Source organism: Megalopta genalis, chromosome 13 (assembly GCF_051020955.1).
Source record: "Megalopta genalis isolate 19385.01 chromosome 13, iyMegGena1_principal, whole genome shotgun sequence".
Taxonomy (NCBI): Eukaryota; Metazoa; Arthropoda; class Insecta; order Hymenoptera; family Halictidae; genus Megalopta; species Megalopta genalis.
Window position 1 is genome coordinate 364,145 of NC_135025.1, and position 15,407 is coordinate 379,551.

Below are 15,407 nucleotides of genomic sequence, written 5' to 3' on the forward strand. Positions count from 1 at the left end.
CGTCTTCCGAGAGAATCGTCCGTCGGGCGCCGCGCGGACCGCATCCTACGCGAAGACGGGGGGATCCGTTACGCGCTTACTTCGGCATAGCCGGTTCACTCGAGTCGTACGTTACGTAAACGTTTCGACTTTCGACCGTGTCGGAGCCGGCGGGTTCGCGGCTGAGCTTGAAAAATCGGCGAGAATCCGCGAAACGATCCGACGGAACGCGCCGCTCGATTTATCCTCCTTATCGCGTCTAACGGTCGACGCGACGCCGGTCCAGCGCGACCGGTCGCGTTATCGTCGACGATCGATCATCCGTACGGAATACCACGCCGCGCGCGTCCCAGCGTTCGATTCGCAGAAATCGGTTCGAAACCGAAAAGCGGAGCTCGTGGTGCAGTCGAGTCGGTACTCGCGCGAGGACATTTCCGAGCACGCGATCGGAAGGTACGAACGAACGGGGAGGCTCGCTCGAGCGTGGAGACACGAGCCCGGGGCCGAGTCAACGCACTCCGATTCCGATTAAATAAACGCGACACACGGACCGGATCCGTGTACACGGGTGTACCGAACGATCCGTTCTTGGGTTCTCTCGCGCGAGAAACGTAACCTCCGGCCGCGTTCGACGGATAGAGCACGCTTCGGTCGGCCCGGCGCGACCGTTCGCGACGTCGCGGCGCGCGGCACGCGGTGCGCGGCACGCGGAGCGCGGAGCGGATCGCTCGTCGAACTCGCGGCGGATTATTATAATAACTATGTAAATACCCTTGTTAGCCTTGGACGAGGGCTGTGGGGCGCGCGAGACCGCGCATTATACGCGGTATCGCGTACCGGTTAACAAGGAATCCGTCCCGTTCCCGGGACTCTCGTCGACGATTAAAGTACCGTGGAAGCTCGTAACGCCGCAAACGCTAATTTAACTCGTCGTTTCTGTATCGCGGGGCCAGGCCAGGACGCGCGGAGCCGAGCCGATTCTTCGGTTTTCCTCGGATCGCGACATTAATCACCGGTTGCCCGACCGTTTCAGCGAAGCCAACCGACGCGCGCCCGTTGGCGAGCGAGCGCGAGACAGCCGCGAGTCTCGCGTCTTCGTCTTTCGATTTATCAATTATACGCTCGCCTCTATGGAACGCGTCGGTCTTCGACCGTTTCGTGCTGTTTTCCGTCTCGCGAGCGAGCGAGAGAGAGAGAGAGAGAGAGAGAGAGAGAGAGAGAGAACGGGAGGCAGGGGAAGAGCGAAGACCGACACCGGTCACCATATCGTTCGAAACTTTTCGATCGTTGTTTTCCCGAACACGAATTCCATTCGGCTACTTTCGGGCGGGGAGTCGGCCGCCGATTCTCCAAGGATCGCGAAATTCGAAGTAACCGGTACTGGAGCGCACGGCATTCCCAGGATTCGACCGCGCCTGCGATTTCGATGAACCGCGGCGTACCCGGCACCCGTATCCAAAACCTTCCGAATCGTAGTCGGCGCGGCGACGGGACACCTTGCGCGATCGCGAGCCGATTCTCGCCTCGTCTCGTCTCGGCGAAGCGAGACGCGAGATGCCTCCGCAAACTCGCGAAACGCATCTCCGTCGTGCCCATTCCTATTCCCATTCCCATTCCCATTCCCATTCCCAACGGGTCGCCGTCGTTCCTCGAGTGTTTGCGTTCCGTTGGCATCGATAGAATCTCGAAACGCGCTCCTAATGCACGAATACATAAAGTGGCCGGCGTTGTTACGGGGTCAAACGAGATACCGTTGCCTCTGTTAACTTAACCCGCGCGGACCTCTTGCGCAACCCGAGGCGACGCGACGCCAGCCGACGGTGGCAAGCCGGCGCGCTGCCATGCCCTTCCTTGCCAACAGCTTTTTTCCCCTCGTTCCTCCGATCTAGAGTCGCGAGATCCTCGAATTGGGTCGAGACCGCGTCGCCGATCGCGTCCTATCTCGATAAGGGCGATCGAGGGATCTCCGCAACGACCGCGACCATGCATATTTCGCGGTAAGCTACGAGCTCTCGCGACGACCACGGCGTCCGTTTTCGGCTTCCGTCGCGTTTCGCGTCGCGTTGCACCATGGTCCGTGCTCGGCTTTGCAGTTGCATCGCTCTACGGAGAAGAGGATGCGGAGCAAACGATGTCGCGAACCTCGACCCCTCTTGCAAGGGGGATATATTGGCGAGCGCGATCTCCCGAAATATTTTCGTCCAGGGTAGTTCGTCCTACCGACGGTTCGTACCGTTTCTACGGAATGCGGATAGATGGTTCGTTCTCCGAATAGCGCGGTAAAATAGTATTTTTACGTCGGTTATTCGTTAGCGTCTCGACGTACAATTCGGCTCAAGAACGCGAGATCGCCGAAAGGAAAAACTACGAAGGAACGCGAGGAGGCGACGACGAGTCGGGTACGGGGCGCGGATTTCGCGGCGGCGGCGGCGGCGGCGGCGGCGACGACGTCGATAAATTATCCGGCGCATCGGTTCGCGGGGTGCGTTTGTTTGCCGAGAAGAAAAATTTGGCCAGCCGTGGCGCCCGATGCGGCGCGGTCCGCGACGACGGCTGCCACCTGAGCAAACACCGCCGACCTATTAATCGTCGCAGCCCCGACACGGAAATACGAGACCGCCGAACCGCTTTCAAATATTTGAGGAATCCGTTGCGATGCTGCCGTGCCGCTGAATAATACATTATCTCCCTCGGTAATTAAACGAGGTGCCGCGCCGCGTTGCGTCGTTCCAGAAACACGTGAGAAATGGGGCGCGGCGCGGCAAAGGCGGCCTCCGTTCGTTCGACGAGAAACCGCGTAACCGTTCGGACATTGAAATTGGTTCCCGAACAAAGGTGCGAATCCGTAGAAATAAATATACGTGGGAAGAATCCCGACACTCGAGATCTCGAGCATCGAGACGGTCTATTTTTGGAGAACGCGAGCGTTTCGTATAATATTACTAAGAATCGGTATCGTCGCGAACTGCGACGCGTTTCCGTAAACCGATCGTCGACCGGTCCGCGAAATTCGATCTCGATCCTCTGCTCCCGACAATTATCCCGATCACGGTTTCCGGTTCGAAGCGCGTCGCTACCCGTTCGTCGATTCGCCGGCAGGAAGTTCTCGACGTCGTTGGTATCGAAGCTCGCTCGCACCGATACCAACCGATCGAAATGCACCGCGCGGTCACGAATTCCTTTTCAGCGACGCGTCGAGTCACCTTGCCTCGCGCCTTTAAGCCTTTAAGCCTTTAAGCCTTTAAGCTTCGCGCGGCGATCGTACGGCGGATATCGGGACGGTTTTAGCGCGACGCGCGGCCGTGAAACGGTCGAAACCGTCGAACGGGTAACGCTCGACCGCGGATCGCTGTCCATCTCGGTCGCGGCGTTTACGGAACAAGCTTCGCGGTGATCGGAAACGATTCGCTCGAACGAGGCGACGCGTTCGAACGTTGGCTCGCGGATAAACCGCGCGCGCGCGCGCGCGGTCGAAACTGCAGCCGTCTCGAGAAGTTTGCTCGACCGATCGACCGGAAGGAATCTCTCGGAGTCGATTGCAGGAGGTTCCGGGAGATTCCGGATGCTCGGGAATCCGATCGAGCCGAGGCACGGCGCGCCACCCATCCACCGTAGCCGCGATTTCGCGCGACTGCCGAGGCCGAGGCTGAGGCTGAGGCTGCGGCACCGGTGATCGGCGTCCCTCCCGTGGCGAGAACGCATCGATTGCGAAACGCGAAGGTATTTCTGCCGGCCTATAAATTCGAGCTAGCTCCGGCGACGCGAGAATAATAATGTCACTGATAAAATACCAAAGACCGAAGCCGGAGTAACCGTACTTCATTCAAGGCGTTAGCGTCCGACGAAGGTATTCGCTGGGAGGTAGACAGGGTGGTCGGCGCGGGGAGCGGAGAGCGGCGAGCGGGGCGCGGCGGACGCGGGCGGAAAAAGAGGTTCGACCGACCGGAGAACGAGAAGGAGAAGAGGAGAGAAGGAGAAAAGGAGGAAAGGAGGAAAGGAGCGAAGGAGAAAAGGAGAAGAGACCGAGCGAACGGGAGAGGAGGACGAGGTGGGAAGGGTGGACGTGTACAGCCGAGAGAACGAAACGATCCCCTACGCGCGGAGAACCGGAGGAATTTATAACTTTCGCGCTCGGCGATACCGGCCGCGTCGCTTATCGGCTGCGTTGCACTTGTTTTCGCTGGACTATCGGCATAAAGATCGGAAAACGTTTCGCGTCGCGGGTAATTTCACGATTCGCCGGGTATTCGCCGGGTATTCGTCGGGTATCGGCCAGGTATTCGCGCGTTACGTTCGGCCGGAGAGAAGTCGAACCCACCGGAGAAACGCGAGAGAGCCGTTCCCCGACCTAACCCCAAAGGGGAACGGCTTTCCTTCGAATCGCTGGCACGTTTTACGCGCCGTCGGCTGACATTTACAATGAAATCTCGGCAGGCCGATGCCGGTTCGTACCATTCTTCCCGAACGACGTCGTCGCGGGATCGACGACGCGCGACGACGACGACGACGACGACAACGACCCCAAGACCCGCTGTAAAAACCTGTTTCCATCGGTCCGCTGCCGCGTCGCGCGTTGGCCCGCCTCGAATCTGCGCGGCTGGTCGAGCTGCGCGAGATGGACGTGTCCGGATCGTCGACGCAACGGTTTTCGCCGAGTAAATCCATAGAATTCGTATGCGACGCGTCGACGAAAGCGTCCGTCGATGGTTTTATCGGTCGGATTTCGATCGGGGGACGTCGAGTTCCCGGACAGCTGCGATCCCACGATTATCCTTCGGCGAAGCCGAACTCGGGGGAGCAGTTCCTCGACCCTGGCTCGCGATCCTCCCTCCGTTCGACCCAGTTGAAAATCCCACCCACGCGATCTTCCACGGCGTGTGCGAGAACGGAGGGTTTAGTTCGGAGGATTCGACCATATGCTCGGTCGACGCCGATGGAAACAGCTGTCGACGCGCAGCTTCTTTTTACACGCCGCGCGCTCCACCTCGTTCGGGTGGCTTAGGAAAGGAGCGGGTCCTTCGACCCTGTTTCAAAAATACACGCGCGTACCATATCTCCTGTATCCGTGTCTTATATTTCGAGTCTACGTCGATTAGAAGCTGTTCGAGGACGAAGCGGGACGCGGCTCGCGGAAATCGGTTTCTGGAAAGTTTAAGTTCCCCGTTCGTCTTCGCCGGATCGAGACCGAGAGCGAGGACGAGGACGAGGGGGGCGGTGTTGGAACTCGGATCTCGAATCGGCGCGGCGCGAGCCCCGAAGGAATCGTGCTCCTTCCCTCTCTCTCTCTCTCTCTCTCTCTCTCTCTCTCGTCTCGAAGCGCGATGGTTTTTGCAGCCGGGGTCCGGTTCTTCGGCGACACGGATCTACCCGAACGCGTGGAACTCGCCGGGCGCGCATCGGGGTCCGGCTACGGCTACCAAGTGGCTAGAATATCGGCGCGAGCTCGAGAGAAACACGGAGCCTCGCGTGTCCGCGAACCGGCGCGGCGGAACGATCGCAGCAGCTCGCGACTCGGTAGGGAGTCGATGCGCGGATAGTCGGATAGTCGGATGGTCGGCTAGGGCGATCGCGCGAACGCGACGGCAAGCGGTGGGGCGAGGTTCGGCGGTCGGCCGAGGGGGTTCGGCGAGGTTCGGCGAGGTTCGGCGGGGTTCGAGGGAGCAGCGAGGGGCACGGGATCCGACCGTATACGCGACTACCGCGTAGCCAACGGTGCCCCCTGTCTCCCGCCGATGTAGAATGTACGGCGAGGTCGGAGGAGCGGAGAGGGGCGAAGGCGGCTGCGACGGCGGCTCCGACGACGACGGCGACGGTGACGGCGACGGCGACGACAGCGGCAGCGGCGGAGAGCGAGCATGGAGAGTGGAGAGTGGAGAGTGGATAGTGGATAGTGGAGAGTGGAGAGTGGAGAGAGCGCGCCGAGGCTGCGCCAACTCCGATCCGAGTTTTCGGTGCCGTCGCCAGTGGCGGAGCCAGTTTCTCGCGTAGCATCGGCGAGCCGGCGGCGTCGAGGCTGGTCGAGGCGCCCCTTCAGTATGAAGCCGACGACCGTGCCAGTTGCAGCTGCTGCACCTGTCGTCCCGTCTACCGCGACAACCGAGCTCGCCGGACGCTCCTGCGTCCGGATCCTTCGCGCGCGACACCGATACCCCACGGATACCGTGTTCGCAGCTCCGATTTCGTTCGCCGTGGACAAATGAGAAGCCCCCGGAGACGCGAGAAGACGCAAGGAGACGCACAGAGACGCGAGGAGAGCCACGGAAGGGTGCGAGAACGTCGCCGGCCAGCTACCCGGCCACCTTCCGGATAGAACCGACGGATCGCGCGGTGGAATATACGAGGGGACCGATACCGGACCGATCCGGGAACCGATTCGGGAGAGGAGACGCGCGAGGATCGGGAGAGAGAGAGGATCGTCGTCGATCTTGCGAAACCCGTTCTCTGGCTCCCTCTCACCCCCTATGTACTCTCGTCCGTCTCTCTCGCGGCCGGTTCTTCCTGGACGCGATCGGTGATCGGCTTGTGTTCCTCCAGTGTTTCTTATTTCCTTACCCACGCTGGCTAAGGTTGCTGCTGCTGCTTCTTCTTCTTCTTTCTCCTCCTCTTTCTCCTCTTCTACTTCGTCGTTGTAGTTTGCTGCCCCCCTCCCCCCTCAATCTCTCTCTCTCTCTCTCCCTCGCTCTCTTCCTTCTTGTCCCGCTTCTTCCTGGCCGTCGTCCGCGTCGCGAGGAGATCGTCGTCTCGTTGGCCGAAGAAACTGTGATACGCGGTGAAGAAAGAGGAGACGCGTGCGGGACTCTGTATAAAAGTGAAAACTCGTTCCTCCGGTGACGTGGTTGTTCGGGTGCTCCTCCTACTTGCTCGAACCACGGACCCTCGCACGCACACTATTTTACTGGATATTTCGGACTACCTGGAATTTGTGCCGGCTCACGGACGATCGTCGAACGGCCGCAGCCTGGACCTCGATCCGGACCTGAACCCTCATCGGTGGCCAGGTGAGTCGTCCCCGCAGTAAATTCCTCGAGGCTGACAGAGACGCGCCAGGGTCAAGAGCGGTCAGAGTCGAGAGCGTCGCGACGCGCGTGCACGCTCTCTCTCTCTCTCTCTCTCTCTCTCTCTTTTTCTCTCTCTCCTTCTCTCTCCCGCACCATCTCTCGACTCGAGAGCTCGGCCGACCACCCTTGTCCGTCCCTTCTTCGGATCGTCGCTCCGATCGCACGACCGCTCTACGCTCCGCGATGTTTACCGCGGGATAAGCGGCCCGGCAAACGCGGGGTCGAACGTCGCGACGACGAAATTACGCGTCGTCGCGTGTCTGGAATAGGGTCGACGGAATTATCCGCTGCAATATTTGCCGACCTTTCGAACGATTTGAGCGGAACTCTTTCGCGTTGGTCGCTAACCAGGCTGCTCGATCAGGCTTGTCCGGACCGCTTCGGAGTCGCTCGATCGGTGCGCGAGAACGTGCTTCGAAAATACTCGTCGCGACGAAACACGGTAAGGAGCGCGAAGTTATTTGCTGCTTCGAAAGAGTTCCCTGTCGTCGTCCGTCCTTGCTTCGTCTCGCGAGGTTCGCCCGTATCGATGAAATCGACGAGAGTGGGAACGGATTTGGTGGATTTCGAAAGACCGATGCTCCAGTTTCGAACAATATGTTTGTTACCGCTCGAAGCCGCGATAAAATTCGAGTTGGCGAGAAACGTCCGCGGGACGAGTCCGTTGTTTTCTCGTGAGAACGTTCGAACAAACCGAGGAAACCGTAACACGGGATCTCGTTCCCCGGTTCGTTAAGAATTCGCGAGGAACGCGAGATCCGTAGGTGCGATCCGGACGAAGATCGATATCGGCGAGTTAATTGTTCCTTCGTTCGTACAGGATGCGCCGTCGCTACAGTACGCGCAGTCCACGCTCCGAGAGTGAAATCTGCCACGATCGTGCAAACCGTTCGCCGCAACGTTCGAACTTTTTCCGAAACCGTGCTCGCGGCCCGAAATTGGCGGCAGCTCGCGTGCTCGACCTCGTCGATTTACCCTGCAAAAATATCAATCCCCCCGCGCTTTCCGGCGCGTCCTCGGAGCCGCGGAGCTTCTCGATCGACTTTCTCGGTGATTCGGTGAAACGTAGGGGCCCGTTTAATCCGCAGCTTTTCGTTGTTCGACCCTTGGCGCGAACACGGTCAACGTTCAACGGGCAACGAGGGAACGCGCGCGACGGCGGATTCGAGGGGCAAAAACGAGCGAGTCGCCGCACCGCGCCGGATCGACCGTAATAAATCATTCGAAGCGCATTACGGAGCAGGGAAAATTGCCGGCGCGATCTTTCATCTTCCCATTATCGTTCGGGTAGCACGGTCAGGATCGTGCCGATCCTCGTCCCGCGACCGCCGCCATTCAATCGACTTCTCGCGAATTACGCGAGCCTCGCGACGACGATTCGTGCTCCGCGCATAACGAGATCCTCCGCCGATCGGGAAATATTTGCCGCAGTCCGCGATTCGCGTCGCGAGGTTTCTCGAAATCGAAACGGGCAGGCAGGATCGTCGGCCGAAGAAAAGTCGACGTCGGCCCGTCCGGTCGTCGTTGCGAAGAATCGCCGCGAATAGCAAAGCCGGCGCGGATCGAGATTTTCAATTAGTCGAGTTAATTATCGATCGTCGTAAAACTCTCGGAGCTCTCGTATACCGGTCCCGTCGACGCTCCAGCGTTCGATCGGTTTAACGACCGACATCGCGCGCGCGCGCGCGACCCACATAACCGTTTTCCTCCGTGCTGGATCGCGCGAGCGCGAGCGCGATCGCGATCGCGATCGCTCCGTGTAACCAACGACGACGGCGTTTCGGCTGCTCGCGATCGAATCGAAGACGAGCGCGGATTTCCTTGGAAGAATTTCGAGCGGGTCGCCTAATTGGTCGTGACGCGAGGAAGAACGCGCGCGCGTCGAAAGAGAGCCGGTCGGGTCTCGGACCTCGGACCTCGGACCTCGGACCTCGGGTCAGCTCTTTGGCAGAGGTGAACGGCCCCTTTTTTCTGCACGAGCCTCGCGAATCCCCGGTTCGGACCGAGAGCACCGTTTTCGCGCGAGTTCGCGCGTTAAGAGGCTCCTCCCGAAGGAGATCGACGGCGTTTCGAGCCGGTCGTTGGCGAAAGAGGGAACATCGTAAAGCGCGAACGAGGATCGTGGAGAACTAGCGCGATGCGAGTCGCAACCGTGCACCGGTAGCAACGAAAATTACGGTTCGCGTTCGGCTCGCCGCGCCGCGCCGCGCCGCTTCGCACCGTTTATGCCTTTTACGCGTCGAACACGGATCACCGTTCGGGCGGTGTTTACAACGATCCTCGAGGGCACCGGGGACGGTCGCTCGTAATTTAGCTGCTGGCTGCACGATCGGCTGAAAGTAAGTTAATCCGGGGTTTACCGGTTACGGCGTCGTCGCGCGGCGCGGAGAGGAGAGAAGAGAGAGGAGAGAAGAAGAGAGAAAAACTGCGCGAACTCGAGCGTGAACGCGAGATCCGTCTGCCGCGAAGGTCTGGACGCGAGGAGCTGGACGGGGGGGACCGAACAGCGAGCGGCTCGAGCTTGGGTTACCAGACGCCGCGGTCGTCGCGCCTCGCGCCGATCGACCTTCGCGATCGGGCTTCTCCCTTTTTACGGGCCCGCATCTACGACCCGCGTCGTGCAACTGCGCGATTCCCCCCGATAGACACCGGGTTTTTTTTCTTCTCGCTCGGTAACGGAAACGCGCGGCTCTTCTGGTCGGCTTTACAGCTGGGTGCTCGAAGGTCTCGCGACTCGGCTCGGACTCGGCTCGGCGATTACAGTTACGCGCCTTTCGTTGCCACCGGCGAACGTCGTCGATCGTTGTTTCCGACATTCGAATTCTTCCGAAAATGTTGCCGATTCGGAAACGACTGTCCGAACGAGGAGAACGATAACGATTCGGTCGCTTTCCGCCGAACGTTCCGCGAAATTGACAAAAACTAGGGAAAGTGGTCGACGGGTTGCGATCGTTGGCCACGCGCGTGGTCGCGCGATAGAACGAAACGGCTGGAAGGAAAGTCGTTCGCGCCGTAAAAGGAATTTTCCGTCGGCGAATCAGATTTTCGTAATTATCGGTAGCGTCGCCTTCGGCGACCGGCCGAATCGCTGAAAATTGGTTCGATCGTCGCGTCGGACGAAAGAAAGTGTCTCGAGTCGGTTAACGAGAAAGGCGCGAACAAGTCGGTTAACAAGAATCGCACGAAGGTCGGATTTTAAGGGTTCGCGGGAGAAAGGCGAACGGAAACAAGCGGACAACTTTTATCGTTGGGAAAACAGTAAACGCGAAGCAAAGCCTCGTAATCGGCCGCAATTAATTCAATTACCCCCAGTGAAAGGAAGTTCGATGTCTGCTAACGAGGCAAGCGAACATCGTGGCATCGTGGCTCGTTTATCGTTTATCGCTCGTCCCTCTCCGTTCCGTCGTTCGCGAATTCGTCGTTCGCGAACGCGACGCTCGATGGCTCGACCGCGACGAATCCGCCTGACGAGAAAAAGGCAGAGGCGACCGTTGAAAAATCGCGATTTTCACGTTCGACCCGATTCTCGCGGGACGTCGCACTTTCGTGCTCGTTCGTGCCGCGTTCTCATCGTTTCGCGAGAGAACGAATCTCACCGTCGGTTATCGCTACGTCGATGGAGAATACGTTTCTACGGTGGTCCGGTGCTGTACCCGTCGCGACGTTTAAATCGGGCGAAACGTCTTTGGCAACGACGACTCTCCGTGTCCGTATCGAAGATCGAAACGCGCGATAGCAATGGACGACCTTGCCGTCACCGGCGCGTCCTTTCCGCTTCCCGTCGGCTTATCTAGGATCGATGGATTTCATTGAAACGCGAAGCCGACGAACGCGCGCGACGAATGTGGGACGAGGGATAATTACCGTGTGCGGGGACCGATTGTCCAACGATGGCGACGGGTTACGTAAAAGTGGACGCGGTCGATGGAATTCGGATCGGAATCGAAGGAACGACGATCGCCTCCGAAGCGATTTTCTCTTCGGTGGACGAATGGACGAACGGACGAACTCGTAACGAACGGTGGTTTTCACGCCCCGGGGGACAGTCTGCCGCGCCGCCGATCGGAGCCGGTCCAATTAAAGAGCATCTTCGCCGATCGCGATCGATGCCGACTTCCTATTGTACGATTCTCCGTGAATCGACCGAGCCCCCTTGATTTCACCTCCCGCTCGATAATACTCCTAGGAACCGAGCCGCGTTTATCGGAGCTCGCTTCGCGCATAAAAATCAAACGGCGAAACGAGCGCGCGACCGTAGCAGTCGACGCATCCGGCGGGGCAAATTACGTGTTCCGAGGGCCAGCGGATGGGCGCGTTTAGAGGGTGAATATCGATAAGCGGGGAAAAAAGGACCCCGGCGACGTCCTAGAAAGCTACGGGAGAGCTCTTTCTCTCTCTCTCTCTCTCTCTCTCTGTTCCTCCCTTTAGCCGACAGATTCCGTCACGATTCGTTTCCCGAGCAGAAGGTTAACGTATGCTCGCGTTTTAGCGCGCGTAATTACGGAGTCGCGTGGCAAAAACGGACGAGCGACGGATCGTCGATAAGCCGCGGGTGCCGGAGCGGGGAAAATGGCTGCGCCCGAGCAGAGATAATTAGCGGGGAACGAGCGATTAATAAAGAAACGCTGGACCGCGAGCGGTGTTTCCGTCCCAGAGTCGGCGCGGTCGCGTCGGTTTTCCAATCGCGGAGGCTCGCGCCGACGCAATTATTTCTAATCGGTTTAGAAAATCCGCGCGTCGGCTGTCCGCCGCTGCCGTCTCGAGAGGCCGACGCGCGTCTCGAGGTTTCCGCTCGCGTCCAGATTTCTTCGACGCGTCTGCCTCGGCCGTATCCGGCCAATAACGTCTCCCGGCGCGGCGGTTACGCGTAGAATAGAGTATAAGACGTCGGAGGAGGCCGCCCGTCGCCCGCCTCCCCCTGCCAACGACGCGGCGATCGTTCCTCTTCCCGCAGCCGGTCTTGTTTTTCCCGCGGAATCGAGCGTAGGAGAAATTACCGGGTAGCCGCTTCGAAAAGCCGACCAACGATCGTTCTCCCATTAGCCTCGTTACGATCGAGAATGGGTCGAGGAACTCTCTCTCTCCTCTCCTTCTCCGATCGGTTCTTTCGTCGCCTTGCTCGTCGCAGACCCCTCTCGCGACTGGGCGACCTCCTGCGCGCGATACCGCGCAGCCCGAGGCCACGGCGACGCCGAGAATTCCGAGTTTCGTTATATCGTATAAAGCGTCTCCGAACGGGGTCGACGCGCCGAACTCCGTCGGCCGTGCCAAAAGACTCCGGGGGCGATGCAAAGTTTTCGGTAGATGGGCCCGCGCGCGCCGGTCCGTGCCGTTTTCGAATTCGGTTCGTTCCAGAAGAGATCGTTCAAAGTTCTCCGTCCAGCGACGCCGATCGTCGAGAAAGTTGGAAAACTTTGGCCCCCGTAAGAACGGTCGGTCCCGACGCTCGCGCGATGCTCGGTGTTCGAGAAGTTGGCAAAAACAAAGTCGGCGAAAGAAATTCGTCGAGCCCGAAGGGAGCCAGCGACCGCCGAACCGTCGGCCAACGGAGTTGAACGATCGATCGACGCCCGGCCCGTTTCCGAGAAACGAGAAAGGTATGCTCCGTAGGTATACCGAAGAAAATCGGTCGCCGATGTCGCGAGCGGGTGAAACTCGTGCCTGGAGCAACGAGAAACTTCTTCCGGTTCCGTCGGCGATATCGTCGCGCGGAAACACTGTTTCGAACGATTCGACCGAGGTTGCCGAACGAACACGAGCAACGGAATCGTTTTTCTTCCTCTATTTATTTATTTATATATTTGTTTACTTATTTATTTATTCATTTATCTAGAAACAGCGACGTCTTTCGATCGAATTAACCAAGGTCGAACGATTTTCGTTCGCTGGACCGCCTTCGGTTTCACGGGCCTGGTAAAGAAAAAGAAACCCGATCGTAATTAATGCATCGGTGTTAACTTTCGTATCTCCGCGAGTATCGGAGGAACTTAATAGCCGTTTTGCGCGAAGACACGCAAAAGTACGATTAAAAAATGGAGCACCGGTACGCGATCCGACGGATCGAAAGTTCCAGTCAAAAGCGTGCGCACGGTATCGGCTTCTCGAGTTTCTCCGGGATCGATCGCGTATTTCGTTGGAATTCGCGTGTCCGAGCTGGGGCACGATGCTCGTTATCCGTTATCCGTTATCCCCTATCGCCTATCGCCTATCCCCTATCCCCTATCCCCTACCCCCTAACCCCGTAGCCTCCGCGCGTTCCCTCTTCCGCCTACGATCCTCCAGGCAACGACCCAATTGTCAACGAGTTCAAGTTCGTACGAACTGGTTTCTATGAAAAGCGAAGGAATCGCGAGGAAACGAATTCGCTCGCGTTCGCATCGGTCCGTCGCGAGCGGAGTCGAGAAGCGCCTCGGTCCAGAACCGTTCGGTCGATCGAACGTGTCCGGTGTTTTTCGTTCGAAGACGCGCGTTCTCGCTTCTCGCCGTGCTCGATCGTAGTTCGCGTTCGAGAGTGTACCCGCCGGTGATCCCGGCCGCCGGCCGCCGGTCGTCGCTCGAGAAACCGGCCTCGGATTTGCCGGCGGAACGGTCGCGGGAAAAAGAGACCGATCGGTTCGAAGCGGCGACGAAACGATGCTCAAGGTTGCCGGAACGGGCCGGCGGAGAAACATGCTCGTGAAAGGCGATTTTCGCGGGAAATTGCTTGTCCCGCGGAGTCCGTTAAACCCGTTTCGACGCAAAAGGAAACCATCGGTGGCACGCGATCGCGAGAGGAGCTTTCAGGACATCGACTCGGAAACAAATCGACTATCATACCTCCCTTACTTTCTACGAGAGCCGCGCGTCTAACCGGTAAATTATGTGCCGCTGCGTTCGCCGCGGCGGACGATCGCACCGAATCGCGCCGCGACCGAGACCGAGACCGAGACCGAGACCGAAAACGAGACCGAGATGGGCCCGACGAGCCCGAGACGACGAGATACCGTGAAATCTCGTTCGACGCAGTTCGGCGACGCGGTGGAAAAGGTAAACGCGAGCCGAGTTCGCGTTTCTTGCTTCGCGTTTTCTTTCGCGAGGGCAACCGGCGGGATCCCGAGACACCGCGGTGCGCCGATCGTAAATTCGCAACGTCGATTCACGGTCGCCTCGTCTCCGCGTTCGTCGCGGTCGCGCCGGAAGCGGAGAGACGCGCCGAATCCCGATCGAAGAATCTCGCGAAAACGGACGCCGGCGCGGAGGGAATATCTATAACCGACCGTCGATTTTATATCCGGCGAAGTTATCGATGGTTCCCGACTTTCTACGAGAACCGATGCCGGGGAGACTGTCCACAAATCATCCGTCCCCGGACGACCGTCGCCGCGCAGGCGGTTTCGCGAGCGGATTTACGTCCCCCGGTTCTTTTATCGTCGACCGAGCGACGGCGATCGGCGCGTTAGCGACTGAAACGCGACCAAAACGCGACCAAAACGCGTCGGATCGAAAACGAATGCGCGCGCGCTCGCGAGTTTTCGTCCCGCGGAACGACGACGCCTCCGGTCCGGAAGTCCGGTTTCCTACCGAAGAGCAAAAGCGAGAGCACGAGCGAGCGGCGGATTCGCGACGCGGTTCGTAATTCGTTTCGACGTACGGCCGAACGAACGCCCACGTCCCGCGAGAGTATCGCGAGGGACTCTCGAATTTCATGCTTTCTCCTCGGCAAAACGGAATTCGAGATCCTGCCGGACGGGGCGCGTACAGTTTTCGACCGGCGTCGCTTTTGGCCCGGTCGCGCAAAATGTCCTCGGATTATCCCCGGATTATCCCGGGATTTTCTCGGATTCCTCGGGTTTCTCGGGTTCGCGCGGCGTTTCTTTCCGACGATCGGTCGACGGCGTCGACGTCGGCGTTGGCGTCGCCGCTCGGTAAAAGTAGCCTGCAGGCGTTATTAGATAAGCATCGGCTAATCAGCTCGCGAGTATCTAGTCCGCAAAAACCGGGCCGAGCGACGCGTATCTCGCGATCGGCTGCTGCTCCGAGGTTCGAGCCTCGAGCTCCGGGTCCGCTCCGGCCGCTCCCCGCTTCGTTCGCGCGGGCCGCCGCCGCCGGCAGGCACGCAGCTCTTTTCAGCAGTGACGTCGTAACCGTCGCATTGCGGCTTTTCCATAATACTTGACACGGTTGCGTGTGTTCGAACTAGTTTTCCCATCGCTGTCGCGCGAACGCCCCGGCTTCCCAAAGGGAGGTGAGGACGGAGCGTTACGCGCCGCGGAGCACCGAGGCGGCCGCGGAATCGTCGACTCGTTCAAGTTCCGCGGCAAAAAAGCTCTCCCGTCGAATCCCGAATAATTATCCCGACGAAGAACCGGTCGCCGAACGGCGTCGACCGCC

The 15,407-nt window shown here is 59.1% G+C and overlaps 2 protein-coding genes across 7 annotated transcripts in view; one reads left to right on the forward strand and one right to left on the reverse strand.

Moving 5' to 3' along the window:
• The window catches only part of LOC117228394 (DNA repair protein RAD50-like), a 95,488-nt gene that overhangs the window by 22,224 nt on the left and 57,857 nt on the right, over window positions 1–15,407 (reverse strand). The window lies entirely within an intron of this gene.
• Window positions 5,948–15,407, forward strand: part of knockout (Stork-head domain-containing protein knockout) — a 66,261-nt gene continuing 56,801 nt past the window's right edge. The window contains exon 1 of one of the 2 annotated variants that reach the window (XM_033484119.2): window positions 5,948–6,977. The gene's annotated coding sequence lies outside the window, so the exon portion shown is untranslated. The remainder of the gene's footprint in view (window positions 6,978–15,407) is intronic. The other variant, XM_033484121.2, reaches the window with a different exon arrangement.